This window comes from Lichenostomus cassidix, chromosome 8 (assembly GCF_008360975.1).
Source record: "Lichenostomus cassidix isolate B80296 chromosome 8, HeHo_3.0, whole genome shotgun sequence".
Lineage (NCBI taxonomy): Eukaryota > Metazoa > Chordata > Aves > Passeriformes > Meliphagidae > Lichenostomus > Lichenostomus cassidix.
In genome coordinates this window covers 2,643,859-2,659,615 of record NC_139489.1, presented here as the reverse complement: position 1 = coordinate 2,659,615, position 15,757 = coordinate 2,643,859, and the positions used below count along the sequence as shown (strand labels likewise).

Below are 15,757 nucleotides of genomic sequence, written 5' to 3'. Positions count from 1 at the left end.
AGATAGAATTAAGACCTTAGCTGTGAGTGCCTGTGCACGCACACTCCCTTCCTCCCCCCTCCAAAAAATGATGCCAGCATAAAAGGCAGTTTAGAGTTCACTGTTGAGCTTTTCCCATCCATTTCTTTCCAGCACTCACAGAGAAAACAAATGTGATTTCAAAGGAGAGCTGTCTCAGGAAGGGTAAAAAATTCCCACATCCTTTATCGTGTGAAGGAATGTAACATGATGTAGGGGCCCCCGTGCAGAGTCAGGAGCACTCAGAAAAATGTTGACGTGCAGCCTTGGAACTTGATCTAACTTCTTATGGAAGCAGAGTGAGCTTTTCCATGCATTTCAACAGAAGTTAAAGGAGGCCCTTCCGTCCTTTCTGCTTCACCTGTTTGGTGGAAATAATGTTGCTGGTGAAGCTGTTAATGGGCTGTTTGCAATGTTTGTTATCTGAATGCTGACTGTGGGATGACAAGTTCTGCCTAAAGAAATTGGGTGTGCTAATAGAGGTAGAATTGAATCTGCATCCACATTCAGCCTGAAGGTATCCCAGAATCATTCCAAAGTGGCATTCCTGATCCTATCACAGCCCAAGTAGCAGCAGTGCATTGTCTGCAGCTCACATTTAGCAATTTTCAATGAAATCTGCTATTTTAAAGCATTTGCTTCCTAAAATCCTAAAAAAAATAATAATAATAATAATATTAATAATATTAAAAATGCACAAACTGATTTGAGGTATGTAAAATCAGTTAACAAAGCCTGAAAAAACCTCAAGCTGAAATGGATGCAAAACTCCTTTACCATTTCTTTGAGCTCTTTGGGACAGAAATTCTCTCTTTCACATCTGTTTTCATAACTCTGGTACAAGCCCTCTCTTAGTACTCTGCACCATCTCTTACAATTGTCAGGAATGTGCCCCTGGAAGCTCTCAAATACTTTGACTCTCCATAGAATGTTATTGCTGCTCCTGTTCTTTTTCCAGACCTTGCAGAAAAAAAACTCCTTAGGACATGCCCAGGCCACTGTAACAGAGCATGCTAAAGAATATGCTTGACAAATCTCTGCCAGGAACAAGCCAGCTTTTGGACAGAGGCTCTCACAGGGAATTTCTCCAGGTCCAGACCAGCCCTGTTTTCATGAACCCATCAGCAAACCGTATGTTAAAAATTCTTACTGGCAGGAATTATAATGGTATAATTGGTAGAGCGGAGATAAATCAGCCCTCATCCATTCCTGAAGGCACTCTATTACACTCAGGCAGTTCATTTTCTTCTGGACCTTTCTAGAAATGCCCTGACACCTTGTTTCCCATCCGTGCCCGGCAACAGCTGCTACAGCAAATGGATTTTTCTATGGCTTGTACTGAGTAATGGGGGGCTATCAATTAGTGCATGCTTGGGAGCTCCCAAGAAATAGCAGCCATCATCTAATTACATTTCTAATTAAGGTTACAGGAAGACTAAGACCAGTAAAGAATAAATGTGTGGACTTGCAGCAAAATATGTATTTGGAGAATACCATCAGGGCTGCCCAAAATGTGTTAGAGAGCACGAGACAAATTGAGGCCTCAATGAAAGATGAGTGTACACAAAGGAGCTGACAGTAAAGCCATGGGAAAGGACAGCGACGCGTTGGAGATGCAGGCATGAATCCAAAACAGAGAAAAGGCCTAGCAATGGGTGCCTGAGAGAGCAGATCAAGAAGACAGGATCAGGGGGAGTGGGAAAGCCACAACAAAAGCCAAGGCTGGGAACTGCTGGGTCGTACTATCTGCTGCTGCAGGGCTTTAAAATCTCCAGCCAGTGGGAATAGGGACAAGCTACTAACTCAAAAGCAAGATGCCATGGAATGGGCTTAAATCAGTTTTTTTTCCCTCCAGAGGAGACCCCTATAAGAGTCCTCTGCAAAATCTGGTGGCAAATATCATAGGATTCTAATTTGCGGTGGAAGAAAGAAACTTATTAAGGGCCACTGTTCTGGAAAGTTTCTGCCAGCGTAAACCAGTTCCAGGCTGGATGTTAACAGAAGTAAAATCAAATCTTTACAACAAGGCTGAAGCTTGTAGTTTAAACAGAGAAATTCTTACAGAAGGAGAGCTCAGACTTTGGTTCTAGATATGACCCTCTTGGCTTCCAGTTGTGAAATATCAACCACAAGCCAGGACCCAACTTCCAGACTTGCAGAGTCTGATCCAAGCCAACATACATCACGTCACTTGAACCTAGAAAACAAGTGAGAAACTGCTCAAAAGGCTTCTCACTCAGTCCCCTGTTAGGTTTTTACTGCATCTAGGACAGAAAGAATATACATAACCAGCCTTTTTCAGTGTTGTTTTTGTTTCCTCTTTAGTTTGTGAGCAAATTCATCAAGTGGGAAAAGCAATTTAAAAGAGCAGGGTCTTGCTTGACACATGGGCTTGACTCATTCTGAGCATCAGCAAGAGGCAGAAGATAAAAGTGAAGAGGGACAGAGGAAATCTCTAAATCTTTGGAGAAGGAGGGAGGTGTGTTGTGTCACTTGGAAGGTAAAATGGAGAAAGATCATGTGGATTCGGCTTTTCTGCTTCCCAGTTAGAGAAGGCTTTGCAGTACTGCTTTGCCTTCCATGTTCTCCAGCAGATTCATTTAGCCTTTTGTACTTTGCCCATGGAGCATGTCCCATGGACTTCTGGTCAAAGGTCACCTGCCCATTCAGGAGGGTGGAACTGGATGGTTGGAACCTTTAAGGGTCCTTCCAACCCAAACCAGTTGATGACTATATGATCATGGCTGGTCAGCAGGACCACTGGAATGAGAAAAGCAACCTCTACATGCAGCTTTCTCTCCCAAGCTCAGACTCAGAAACTTTAGTGATTTGCCTCTTCCCTCACCGTGACCTTACAGTATTTGGGATATTCCTGTATCCCAGCCCTGGACTGAATTTAAGAGAAGGTACTTGTTCATTGCCCTCTGCAAATTAATACTCCTCCCTCTTTTCTTTTTTTTTTTCCCAGTTTTCTGTGTGCTGATGCATTCAAGTACCAGATTATTCCTCAAACACTCCTCATTTGTTTATTTGTCCATTCCTATGACTGAATTGTGTCTCTCAGGCTGTTCTGACAGTATCTTTCCATGTGATCATTCCCTCTGTGGTGATGCCAGCCCCAGGATAGGGGTATTTAAGCCTCTTGCCCTCTGCAAGGTAACTGAGCTCCCACACTGAGCACTGACACTTGGAGTTTTGAAACTATCACTTGCTTAATAACTCTACATCCGTCATTCTTGGATGAAATCCATGGCAAACAGAATGTGAGAAAGTGAAAACTAATGAGCGTCTTCAAGAAAGGATAGGGAGCTTCTGTTATTTCATTTAGTCCTAAGAGTTTAACTTCTGCCACCTCCATCACATTTCCAAATGGTAACTAAAGGTTGTTACTTTTTCAAGTTGTGCTGTGTAGCACATTTCATCAATTAAAATGCACCCTCAATGTAAAATCACAACAGGGCCAGCCTGGCATGAAGGATGCTATCATGTCATTTTTTTTTTCCCCTGTTTTTAAAGGATACTTTTGTCTCAAATTGCTGAGATCTTTATAGAGCAGATTTAAATTAAAGAAAACACAGATTTAAATATAACCATGGAAAGAATACAACATGCCTTCATCTTGGAGTACTATGCAATTTACACTCTGAGTGGAGTGAACTCTGCTTTGTGTGCTCTCGTTTCATGCTGTTTCTAATGGTGATTATTAACTGGCTTTGTACTGAGAGGACATAAATATCTCCTTTATTATGTGGGGTGTTATGCAATGACCCCATGTGGGTCCGAAGCTTCCACAGCAGTGTTATCAGATTGCACTTTTCAGGCAGTTGAGGAGGTTTAGGATGAAAGACAGCGTTGCACAGCAGTTAGAGGAGGAGGGTGAGGATGAGAGTACCCAGGGTCTGCTCCCAGCTCTCTGCTGGCTCCTACAGCCCCTCTGGTACAGCCTCTGTTCCACTGCCCAGGTCACTTGCTGCTTCGCACCCTCCTCCATTTACCTGGGATTAATACTGTTTGGGGGCAGATGTTTTGTGCAGTGCATTGGTGTTTTCACCCGTTGTCTAGTGCTCTGGCTGCACCTGCACAGCTGCTCTTCCAGTTCTGCACTGGTACACCTGAGGCTTCTCAGCAGACCTGAACCACCCTCTGTCCTCTGTCTTCCTTGGTTCTGTTTTACCACCTGGGTTTGTGTTCATGAGAGCTGATGAAGGATAGAACTGGTGAAGGATGAAAGCAGAGAAATGCATTTCAATGTGTGAGTTCCTAAACTTACCAAACTTCAGTCAGGTGAATTCACATTGCAAGGGTTCCAGTTTAGCCATTTTTACCAGTGGACTGAAATGAAAACCAAAGTCCTCCCCCTGTTGCAAGACAGCAACTGATCTCTTTGCAGGTCCTTGTTAATCAGACAATGCCTACAAACCCAGCTTGAACAGAAATGAAGTCAAGCACCTTGCACCATGTGCAATCAGCATTCCATGTTTTCCCTTTCATTTGCTCAGGCTGAGCTTTGCACATTTTTGCTGCAGTTTGTATCAGGTAACAAACTCCTACAAAAGTCTGTACCTAATGAAAATTATACAGCAAACATCTCCTGGCAGAGAAAGCAGGTGTGTTACTGGGTACCCAAATTAGACTAGTTTGAGTCAGGCATCAGAAGGAGACATTTAGGCAACCCCTACCTCTTCCCAAGGGTACATCTTCAATCAATCCTGCTATGGTGCTGGCTCAGCTGTCTGATCCCTAAGTGACATTAGGACCAAGGGCACTGACAGAAAAATACTTGTCCCACTATCCAAAGTGTATCTTCCCTGTGCTGGAGAAGAAATGCAAAGCTGAAATGATCTTCAAACCCCATGACATTCACCGCTCTGAGTTTTCTTTGCAATGTGCTGAAACCAAACTGAATAATTATATGTGGTTTTGTTTAAAGTTAGCATTTAATCTTTTTTCTTTTGTATCAGACAAAACTATACAGTGAAGATTTCAGCTGCAATGATCAATAGGAGAGGTGGGTCAGCCAGGTAAAGAAATGCAAGCCTTGCTGATCTACATGGTAATTGTCATATAGCTGATCTGTGCCAGCTTATGCTAGCTAAGAATATGGCCTTTCATTTCTATTTTAGTAAAGTTTGGGAAAGTTTTAGGTAGTAATTTTTGTGCTGAGTTTCACCCTCTCTTTGAGTGAAGACTGATCCTCTATAGAAACCTGAAGCTGTTCCAAAGCTGATTTACACAAAAAGTGCATTGATTTTGCTAGAGGAAAAATTTTGCACGACCTCAAAGTCCCTGAATTTCCCAAGTGTGGATGGTACAAGTAAATACAGAACTCGATCTCCTCTGAGTCTATCAGCAATGCCTGGAATCATTTGTATTCACAACAGTCTTCCAGGCTGAATGCAGGACCAGGATTTAGGTCTGATGGAACGAGGTAGGGACAAAAGTAGGTCAGGCTTGGAATCCTGCTTTACCAGCCTGCACGCTTCAGGACGAGTGCAGATCCCCAATGTCTGCAGGGCTAGTGATGATTCCCATCTGAATCACTACTTTAGATTCCATCAGCAAAATGATGCACTGGCTCTATTTTCACAAGTCTGCTCAAGTGCTTGTGAAATAGATTTTTGGTTTTATCTGTGTGTCCTTCTTACTGCAAATACTGTGTGCTCAGAAAGAGAAAGAGCAATTTTTTCTATTGATGGAGCGAGTGAACAGCCATTCATTTACAGAGTATCTGTGTGTTCTGTACAATTCAAATGCTGCCTATTCAGCCAGTCAGATATCTTTGTTCTATGTCCAAGTAGGCATTTATTCATCACTACATCGCCCTGCCATTCAAAGGCTCAGATGTTTAAAGATATATATAGGCGATATTTGGCTGGCACTGGCATCCCTGAATGGCTTGGACAGCCAAGTCCCAGCGGACGTCTAAGTCCTCTTGTTAAAGGCAAATAGAAACCCAGGCTCTCAGGGCTGACTTTCAGGCACCTACATCACTTGGACTGTATCTCTGACATGTTTAATGGATCTGTTTTCTGAGGCTTTAATAAGCACATGTAGCATGGATAGATGTATGCATATCATGGGATGGGCATATCCAGTCACCTGTCCTGCATCCTGAAATTCCTTGGTATAAAACCAGAGTACTTACTTAATCCTTGCATAAAAGTTGACTGAGAAACCACAGCTGCTGTGCTGCAGTTGATGCTTATTAAACACATAATCATTTCAGTCTTATCTGGTGCTTCCTTGTCTGTTTGTATCTTCTCTCTGTCTTATCATCCACTCAGACATGAGCTCTTTGGGATGGGGAATGTCCTTTTCACTAAGTTTATACAGTCCCAAGTACCACATATCTCTGAGCCTGAACTCAGGCTGAGAGGATGGCACTAAGGAAACTTACCACGTTGTAAAAGGAGATTATTTTCAACCTTTCCATATGATGGGTTTACTTGGAGAGTTACTTGGAAGATGTTTCAGTCAGGTATTTAGGACCAGAGCTTTTGATTGCCTGGTCTGACCTCCTGTATACCACAGACTGTAGACATTCATCCTTTTATTCCCAAGGGGAGGAGAGTGATGTATGTTTTACTGGAGATTAATTCCTGGAAAGACACCCAGCCTTGCTGGGATGAGACCAAAGGGAAAAAAATGAGATGTTCTTGTCTCTGCAACAGTTTTTCCCAGTGATCCATTGTAACTACAGCTGGAAATCTTGTGCCTGTTTGCAGTTCTGGTGAATTCTTATGGATGTGCTTGTCTCAGCTGGACAGTTGTATCTTAGAGAGGTTGAATAATAAGAGTAACAGTAATGAATAAGCACCTTGTAACTATTTACATGACATTTGCATCCAGTGAGGCAGTGTTCCAAGTGTCACAGGTGTTGATATCAAATTGAGAGTGGCTCAGGCTCTCTTGGCAATAATAAAAAAACTGCCAATCTTCTTCCTTCACCAGCATCTACTGTCACCTCCAGCAAACCTTAAGTTTCCTTTGTTTTTGCTTTGGATTTCAAACATAGAAGATCCCAACCTTACCTAGTTCTGCAAGTTATGTGACACCTCTGCAGGAATACCTATGCATCCCATTGTGCAACTTCGGATTTTAACTTGGGATTAAGTCATCCCTTATTATTTCTTGAGTTTGTTCAGCACTCCCAAGGAGCTCCCTTCTCATGGAGCACATTTAGAAATCACAGTGCCAGCTGAGCAGGTCCGCACTGAGCTCACTTGACCTTCTAGTTCCTTCTTCCCTCCTCAAACATGGCTTTGCCCATGGGAGGTGCAGGAGCACAGACACACACAGCTCCACGTTCCGTCTCTGACTTGCTGTTGTGCGTGTGTGGCTTTTTGGAACCAGCTCAACATATGTGAAGGAGAGTTTAACCAGAAAAGGAAATATAAGCAAAGTGGTTGCATCCTTTTGCAATCAAGTATTTTCAAGGCTGGCCGTCATGTGCTTAATGAGCAGACTTTTTCCAGTTACCAATGAATAGTTTTATTTTACGTAATTGCAACCATTTCAGCATGGCAATTAAGATAGAATGTTACCTTTGGGATGGGATCAATTAAAGGTTTGAAAATTGAATTTGGGATCGTGATTAGTCTCTTATACATTGCTTTAGTATTCTGAAATATATAATTGTATCATTCAACCCTTTTTCATACGTATAGTAAATATAACCTTTCAGGGTTTCTTTTTAAGCAGAAACAGATTTTTAGAGGCCTACTGGTAACTAAAACCATAGCAAAACAGGGAAAAAGGGCTTCCCCGTTTGATTAGAGGAGATTTTAAACTTATCATACATGAAAATGTTGAATTTAATGTAATTGGTTGTCGGATTTCTTCAGAATTGAAATCATTATGCCCTGGCCACATTCCAGGACATCTTTATTTTATTCCTTTTTTTTTTCTTCTTCTTTCTTTCCCTAAGTTACAATTCAAACCAGTGTGGAACACGCTATAATGTTGTAGTTGGTCATGTAATGTCACCAAAGCTGACTTCAGAATACAGACAAAGGACTTCATGTACCCAAGTGCTCCACCGGTGGAAAATTGATAGCAGCACGAGATGTGCTATTACAGGCTTTTTGTTCTACCTCCAAATTTGTGCTGACTAAAGTGTTTTTGTGCCTGCATGGGGGGAAAAAATCTGTCTAGAAGAGGCTGGAAGCTTAAAACAAATGTGGCACGGAGGGCATAGATTCTTAAGCAGGACTATGTGAATTTAGCTGGAGCGCACTAAATAACAACCCAAGTGCTTTATTTTTGTCAATTACTATTTCCTGAAAGGACATGAATCACAGGGAAAATGATCAAGTAGCAAAGAATAAAATTCTCTCAGAGACCAAGAAAAAGTAAAATGAAATAGAAGAATTAAGCAGTGTTTCCTAACTCTTGTCAGTCCAGAGTGGAGTTATTGCCAGGTTTGTACACACCACAATCTATTCAAGCATTACTGAGAGATAGGAACCAGAGATGCAGTTTGAATGCCAATTAAGTGTGCACTTTCTTCCAAAGCAGCTTGAAAAAGTCAGCGTGACCATGGATATACGCCCCCTTCCTCCACCCTCCTTCTGAACATAAATAAATCAGCCAAATAGCACCAGCGCCGCTGCCCCCACACCCAAACTGGAGAGAAAAGGCCAAAATAAACATTGTTAATCGTGAACATTTCACCTCATCTTCTGTTGCCAGTATTGGTGGGGTGTCACAGGGACCACACCATGCATAGCAAAAGGCTTTTGCTACTGCATGTGTTTCGGGTGACTTTGCAGATCCCTGGGCAGTGGAGTTGCCCTTGGAGAGCCATGAAGGCCATAATCCTTTCCTTACTACAAACAATGGCTTTTCAGAATTTGAGGAATGAAACTGGGGGCTGTTTCTGTTCCCATCTGAAGGTAGCACCACAGGCAGTCCTGAGGAACTGGTCCTTCCTTGAAAGACCAGGCGCAGGATTGTGACACTTCTACCTTGCCTGCTCTGCCCCATGGAGCATTTTCTCCTCTTGCTGGCCCTCTCTGATGTCACACACTCATTTTCCTCCCCGCTTCAAATTAAATGTGTTCCCTCTCCATTCATTTCCCTCTAGCCCAGGGCAGAATGCACTCTGTGTCCCTGTGCAGCACACAACCCCAGCACTGCCTGAACAAGCAAATCCCTTTTTTCCTTAAACACAAGGCTGGGTTCTCCCTCTGACCTGCCAGAGCTTGGCTTTGAATTTTCATGTGAATTGCAAGGTGCAAGGTTAGCTGGTTCCAGACAAGGTCACTTCCATGCACAGCAGCAACAGTGGGAATGAGTAACCTCCTATCCATCCGCAGCTCTTGCTCCTATTTATCTATAGTTTTATTGAAGAATTCTTCACCTCCACAGGGATAAATTGAGCTGACATCCTGAGGGGTAACTAAATAGCAGTTAAAAACAAACGGACCAATAGTCTATTTAGCCTAGTCAGTGTGATTGGAATATATCCTTCAAAATAAAACACCAGTGGATGGGGTATGGGAGTCCTCCAGATGGCCGAGTGGATAGCTTTCTAGGGTCAGCATGAATATTTAAACAGCATTTTCTACAGTGCAAGCATTAAAGGCACAAAGTTGGAGTTGCTCGTGGTATCCATGGAACCCAGACTGTGAGCAAGGATACCTCTTTACCAAAGAAAAAGGCAAAACAGCCTGGCTTTTTGATTACTGGAGTATATGTGAAATATATTTAGTTATTTATTTACATGTTTTAAACATGCAGGTTTTTCAGCTATGGGATTTCTTCATGCTGGCTTTGTGCTGGCTGATAACAGCACCAGAGACTTGCCACATTTGGAATCGGTGCTGGGGAGACATCGCTGGTAGCAAAGAGTTAAAATAGGATTACAGATGGTTACAGGGGTTTCAAGGAATGGCAGTTCCATTCGGAGAGCCTGGGCCAGGCTGTGCTGGAGCTTTTGCAGACTCCTCAGTTGAATTTAGCTGATCCTGTTTAGCAGAGACATGCAGGACCCAGGGCCATCACCTTGTGCAAAACAAGGCATTTCCCAGGGTGTTTCATGCCATGCCAAGGCTTCCACTCACTCCTTCCCCAGAAAGATGCATGTGCAGGGGTGACACTGAAGTTGGGGGCTCATATTTATTCCCCGGAATTTTACCCAGGTCATTCCACTCTGCTTTCCCAAACAAGTAGTGTTTTTCACTTATGAGCTCCATTTCTTTCCTGCCAGGATGTCACTCCTGCATCCCCTGGAATCCTGACCTTGTGTCCCCACTCCCCACAGCCCTTTCACCAGCAAGTACATGCTTGCTGTCACCCAAAGAACCCCCTTCTGGAACTAATCCTGCTCCCATTAATCCCTCTCTTGAAAGAAAAATACAAAGAGTGATGAGTTAATGCTATTATGAATCCAATAACCACATCTGCATCCTAAAATTATACTGCCCTGGCTTACAGCCCTTGGGATGAAATCACCCAAGGGTTCACAGACCACTCCTAACAAGTCCATGAAAGGCCACTAGAAAAGCAAACCTACTCTCCATGGCCTTAAATTCCCTGTGCATGGATCCTCATCTCCAATGCAGGTTAGCAAAGTGAGTAAAGACCAAAATCCATTTTCCAGCTTTATGCAAGGTCTGAATTAAAGCAGAATTATTACAAAAATACAAAGCATCATTCTAAATGCCTTCAAAACAGGCCTGGGGTTGTTGGTGTTAGCCTATATTTTGTAATGGGACCATGACCATGTCTCAGCCAAAGGCTCTGAGATGATCCCAGTCCAGATCAGAATTTTGGAAGTGTAAGCTACAAATCAGCAGGTCCCTGGTGGCTCTGTATCACCTTGTTGATTTTACTGTTGGAGCCAAATATTTTGAACAACGTGACTTCAACTTTCTTAAAAAGTAGGTGCCTAGTCTGAAATAAGGAGAGCTACAAGCCAGGTTTTCTCAACATTATTTAAAAAAAAAATAGTTTATTATCTAACAATGATCATTACCATCTACATGTCGTTTCTTTGATCTTTCAAATGTTGCATTCCTAAACAGATCTCTGGTGATTTCTTTTCTTCTTTTATTTTTTCCCCATCTGTTTTGCTGAGACTAAGCCCCACAACAAGTACTGTACCCAGTGTTTTCTGTACTGTGAGGTTTGTTCCGAATCTTAGGGTTACTGCAAAGTAATCAAGGAAGAAATCTCTTTCTTGCTTCCTTGCTTGCTTTCCTACCTTCTCTCTCCTCATATCTGTAGCAAAGACATGACAAATACCGTGAATTCAAAGCAAATTTTAAGCCTATCTCAGAAAGCTCCTTTTAAAAAAGTCAAGCCTGCTGTACAAACACACCTGGTGTATAGCTGCACATGTACCTGTCCTCTCAGACATCTGGCATTTGGTGATACCTCTCTGATCCACAGCTGTCTCCTTGCTCCAGGATGATGGAGTGATGAGGCAGGGGATTGCACGGGTTTATCCTGGGCTGTGCCAGCTCAGCCCATGGCACCAGGGAGGGAGGGAGCACAGACTCCTCTGCTCAGACACCACACAATAAGTAAAAGACTTTCTTCCTCCTCCTGAGACCCTGCTCCTACTTATTTCAACTCTGTCCTTTGCCAACAAGAAAGGAAGCCAGCAGGATTTGCTTTCAAAGCTTCATCCTTTCCCTGATCCCGCATTGCCCAGCTGCAGTCCCGGGACATTTCCTTTGGCTGGGGGCTAGGCAAACAGTTTTCTCCTCAACCAACAGACATCCCTCTGCTTCCTGAGCCAGCCTTGGGTGCTACTCTGTGATTGGGACCATCTCTCCTGTTCCAGACACCAGTGAGCTACATCTGGGTTAGATTTAAATCTTCCTCTTGGCCAAAATCTTTCCTGACTTAGTTATTTGAAATAACTGTTTCCATCCCAGACTCCTGCCCATCTTCCCCTTCTGTCCGTGACTGAAAATAAAAACAGAAACAGCACTAAAACTTGATCTCTAAAACTTGTCAGAGGGAGAATTAACACATTTTACTTGGTAAATATGATTACTTGTGGAAATTGTGCCTTTGAAACCAAACAAGCAGGAGGAAGGGGCTGAGTTCTTCTGCCTGGCACTCAGCTGATGAGTACCCAAGTCAGGTTGTCAGTGAGCCCCTTTGCAACCTGTGGCAAAAAAACAGGCCCATAAAGTAAACTAAATTACATTCAGGATGGGCATAATCCTCTCCACTGACTGGCAAGGGATATTACTATGACCATAATCTTCAGGTAGGTGCCTTGTTTAAGCATCTACTCTTAGGTAGGATGGCTGAACCCAAGCCAAAAGCCTTGCAGTGCATGGGACCACGCTGGACACAGGGATGAAACAGGCTGGAGTTACCCACTGAAACCTGATTTCCAAACCAGCTGTACTGCAGGCTTTGTTTTCTCACATGGGGTGGTATCACCAGTCACAGATCAATACTGGTGCTAAACAAAGTCGTGTTGAATTTCCAAGGCAGTGCTGTGTCTGGCGTAGCTTCCTTGCAGCTCACGACACTGGGGCCAGAAGTGTGGTGGCAAATCTTCTGTTCCAAGCAGGAAAAATAGGGAGGTGATGAAAAGAGGATCTGCCCAAGGCTCTGGAAAACTGGAGACAGATGATGGTGCACTGTATTAGGCAGGAGCTTGCTGATGAGCAAGAGCAAGCAGCGATGGATCCCAGCAGCAGGGACATTTGCTTCCCTACAGATTGCAGCAGAAGCTGGTTGGAATCTTTACACACCCGAGTCGCTATAAAAATAACACGTGGAAAATGTTTTGGAGTGGCTACTTTTAATAAGCTGACAGGAGCAATTGCCTTCCTGCAAATCAGACACCTCCTGACCTACTTCCTAATGGGAGCTGAAATCAAAGACCCTTTATGTTGCTGAAAGTCTGAAACTGGGAAGCCATTCCAGCAAGGAAGAAGTCCTGAGGCACTTCTCCTTGTCCCTTATATGTTCTTTCTAGCCTTTGGCTACTCATGGAAAGAAATGCCTTTCTACTTAAACATAGTTTGACTAATTAATCTATTCCATCTGTTCCTTCCTCCCAAAATGTAACCATGACACTGAAGTTTCCGAAACAGATTTGGTTCTCATATTGATAAACAGGTCACAGAAAAACAGGAGTGCAGGGAAAGGGATGAAGGGAAATGTTGAGATTTTTGCTTTTATTTCATCCTGACCAGCTTCTGATGCTTTCATGCAGATGGTGATTTACACAGGTGCTGCATACGTGCGGGCAGTCAACAAACACATCTGAGATTGTTCATGCAACCAGATCAGGAAAGCCCATCAGTGCTGGCAGAAAAGGCTCTGAAAGTGCAGTGTGTTAAAATTGGGGGTTTTTACAAATTTCAATAGAATTAAGTCATTCCTTTGGGTTTTTCAGGTAAATGGTGATTTTTCTCTGAAACAACTACCCAGAATTTGCTTGTCACCCACAGAGAGTAGTAAATAGAGGTATAGTTTAATCATTTTCTTAAAACATGAAAGGAAGAGCCAGGTGGGGTTAATTTTTAACAGTTCCAAGTGCACCTGAGCTGCTTTGACACTCCCCAGTCCATGCTGCTGCAGAGCTGACAGCAGCCCAGTGCCATGTGCAAGTTTGCTTCTAACAAGTTAGCCCTGCTCGTGGAGATCAAACGCCCTTTATCTGAACCGACAGCAGGTAACTGATCAAATATTACTGAGTTTGCCTTTAAATTTTAACCTGCAAGACTTACACTGCATCCTGTCGGATTTTATGTTTCGTGACACAGTGTGCCAGAACCAGGCAATACAGCACAGCATAATGCAACGTGACAGCTAAATTCAAAGGAAAAGACAGTTCTCCTGCAACAATTAACCACTCTGGATACTTGGAGTGCTTTGGAGTTAGAGCAGCCACCAAGGAGTCCCCATGGCAGAACTGTCAGCTGCAGGAATGCCCATCTCTTTTGAAGGCTCAAAGCCAGGCTGCTGGTGCTGGTTTCCCGAACTTTGTTTGGTTTGGGATAAAACAACTTTGAATGTTTTGAGGGTTTTTTCTTGTTTTAATTTTCTGATTAGTTTCCCTTCTTGGCAATAGACTGTCCATATTGCTGCTCCATTGCAAAAGTAAAATATTATTATTTCCAAACTTGAAGAGAAAATAGTAAAAAATATATTCTCTAATGAGATAAGTGTGCTCAGTCCAGACTGTATGTAATTTGGATAACCTTGACCACTAACACAATAAACAGTGCCATGATTTTAAGTGGGGATGAGCTAGCATGTTACAATCTCCCTGCCAAATCTAATACAGGCGCCAAGCCTTCCAGGTGTTTCATTGTGTTATCACACAGAACTAACATAATTTTTTCTTTCAGTTCTGAAGAGGTGGTCCAAAATGTTTAAACTACAGTAGTTGCAACATGTCAAAGAGGGAATTTATTATCTCAGCCCCAATAGGTCTTAATAAGCCTTACACAACTGTTTAGGCATTTATTCTATTAACGGCTGTTCATTCCAGTGGCTTCACCTGAATATTCATGATCTTACTATTCCCAGTGCTTCAGTGTAGCAGCTGTTTGAAATCCACAGCAAATGTTCAAGAGAGTTCCACAAATATAAACACCCTCACAGCTGAATGTTTGGGGCCTGTGCATCGCAGAGGAGAGACATGAAACATTTATGTGGAGTGATTTTTGGAGGACAGCATTTACAAAGCTTAAATAGTCCTCGCACATTTGGGAGCACTTCAGTGTGATTGGGACATTACCATGGAGGACAAAGAGTCTGGAAGAGCCCACATCCCACAAAGATGTTATGCTCGCCTCTGTGCGATAATTCAGCATAACAGAGGATTCCTGCTAAATTCCAGATTCGGAATCAAACCTAGGCAACTGGAATCGATGGTGGGGTGTTCTGTTTTGGCTTTTTTCTTTTTTTCCTTGCCTCATCAACATGGGATTGAATGAGGACGGAAATGGCACACACAGAAGGGAGGGAACACGACAGTGAAAAAAAGCGAAGTATTCAATTAAATTAGTTAAACTAAACACAGAAGAAAACAGGTCATTATAAATAAATTCTAAAAATTTTGAAATTGCCTCATTTGTGTAGGAACTGAGTGTCTAACTCAGGTCTCTACCTATGTAAACCATTTATCTCATATTAAGTAGAAAACAAGTTATGATGGAGTCTAACCAGATAAGACACTTTAATTAGCAGGCACATGGAGGACATAAAGAATTCAAGCTCTCTCAGAGGAGTGGGGATGGGAAGCAAGTGCTCTACCTGTGGTTCCATCTGTTCTGCCACTGCCCATGTTGCTGGCATCTAGAAATTGTCACAGACTCAGGATTATTTAAGAAAAAATTTTTCTTTGTGAGGCTGGTGAGGCCCTGGCACAGGGTGCCCAGAGAAGCTGTGGCTGCCCCTGGATCCCTGGGAGTGTCCAAGGCCAGGCTTGACAGGGCTTGGAGCAACCTGAGATAGCGGAATGCATCCCTGCCCATGGCAGGGGGTGAGATGAGATGAGCTTTAAGGTCCCTTCCCACCCAAACGATTCTGATGATTCTGGTATTATTGGTGGTCCCTGCTGAACTTACTGGATGGATTTAGCCCACTTCTTACAGGACAGGAGGAAAATGCTTGGAGGCTTTGCTCTGAGAAGATGGAGTAGAGGTGCTGGCAGTGGGATTAGGGTTTGGCACTGTTGCTGTCTGCATGAAGGACTTGGAGGGGAAGCAGGAATAGTTATGCAGTTGAGGGCACTGTCCCAGGACCTACAAGA

General features: G+C 43.1%; 1 long non-coding RNA gene across 2 annotated transcripts in view; it reads left to right on the top strand.

Annotated features, from left to right (window-relative positions):
* Positions 1-15,757, top strand: part of LOC146433634 (uncharacterized) — a 143,651-nt gene that overhangs the window by 89,991 nt on the left and 37,903 nt on the right. The window contains exons 5-6 of one of the 2 annotated variants that reach the window (XR_014853659.1): positions 13,391-13,451; positions 13,761-15,231. The exons of the other annotated variant lie outside the window; for it this stretch is intronic. This is a non-coding gene — a long non-coding RNA (uncharacterized LOC146433634). Of the gene's footprint in view, positions 1-13,390; positions 13,452-13,760; positions 15,232-15,757 lie in introns of those variants that run through there. 2 annotated transcript variants of the gene reach the window in all.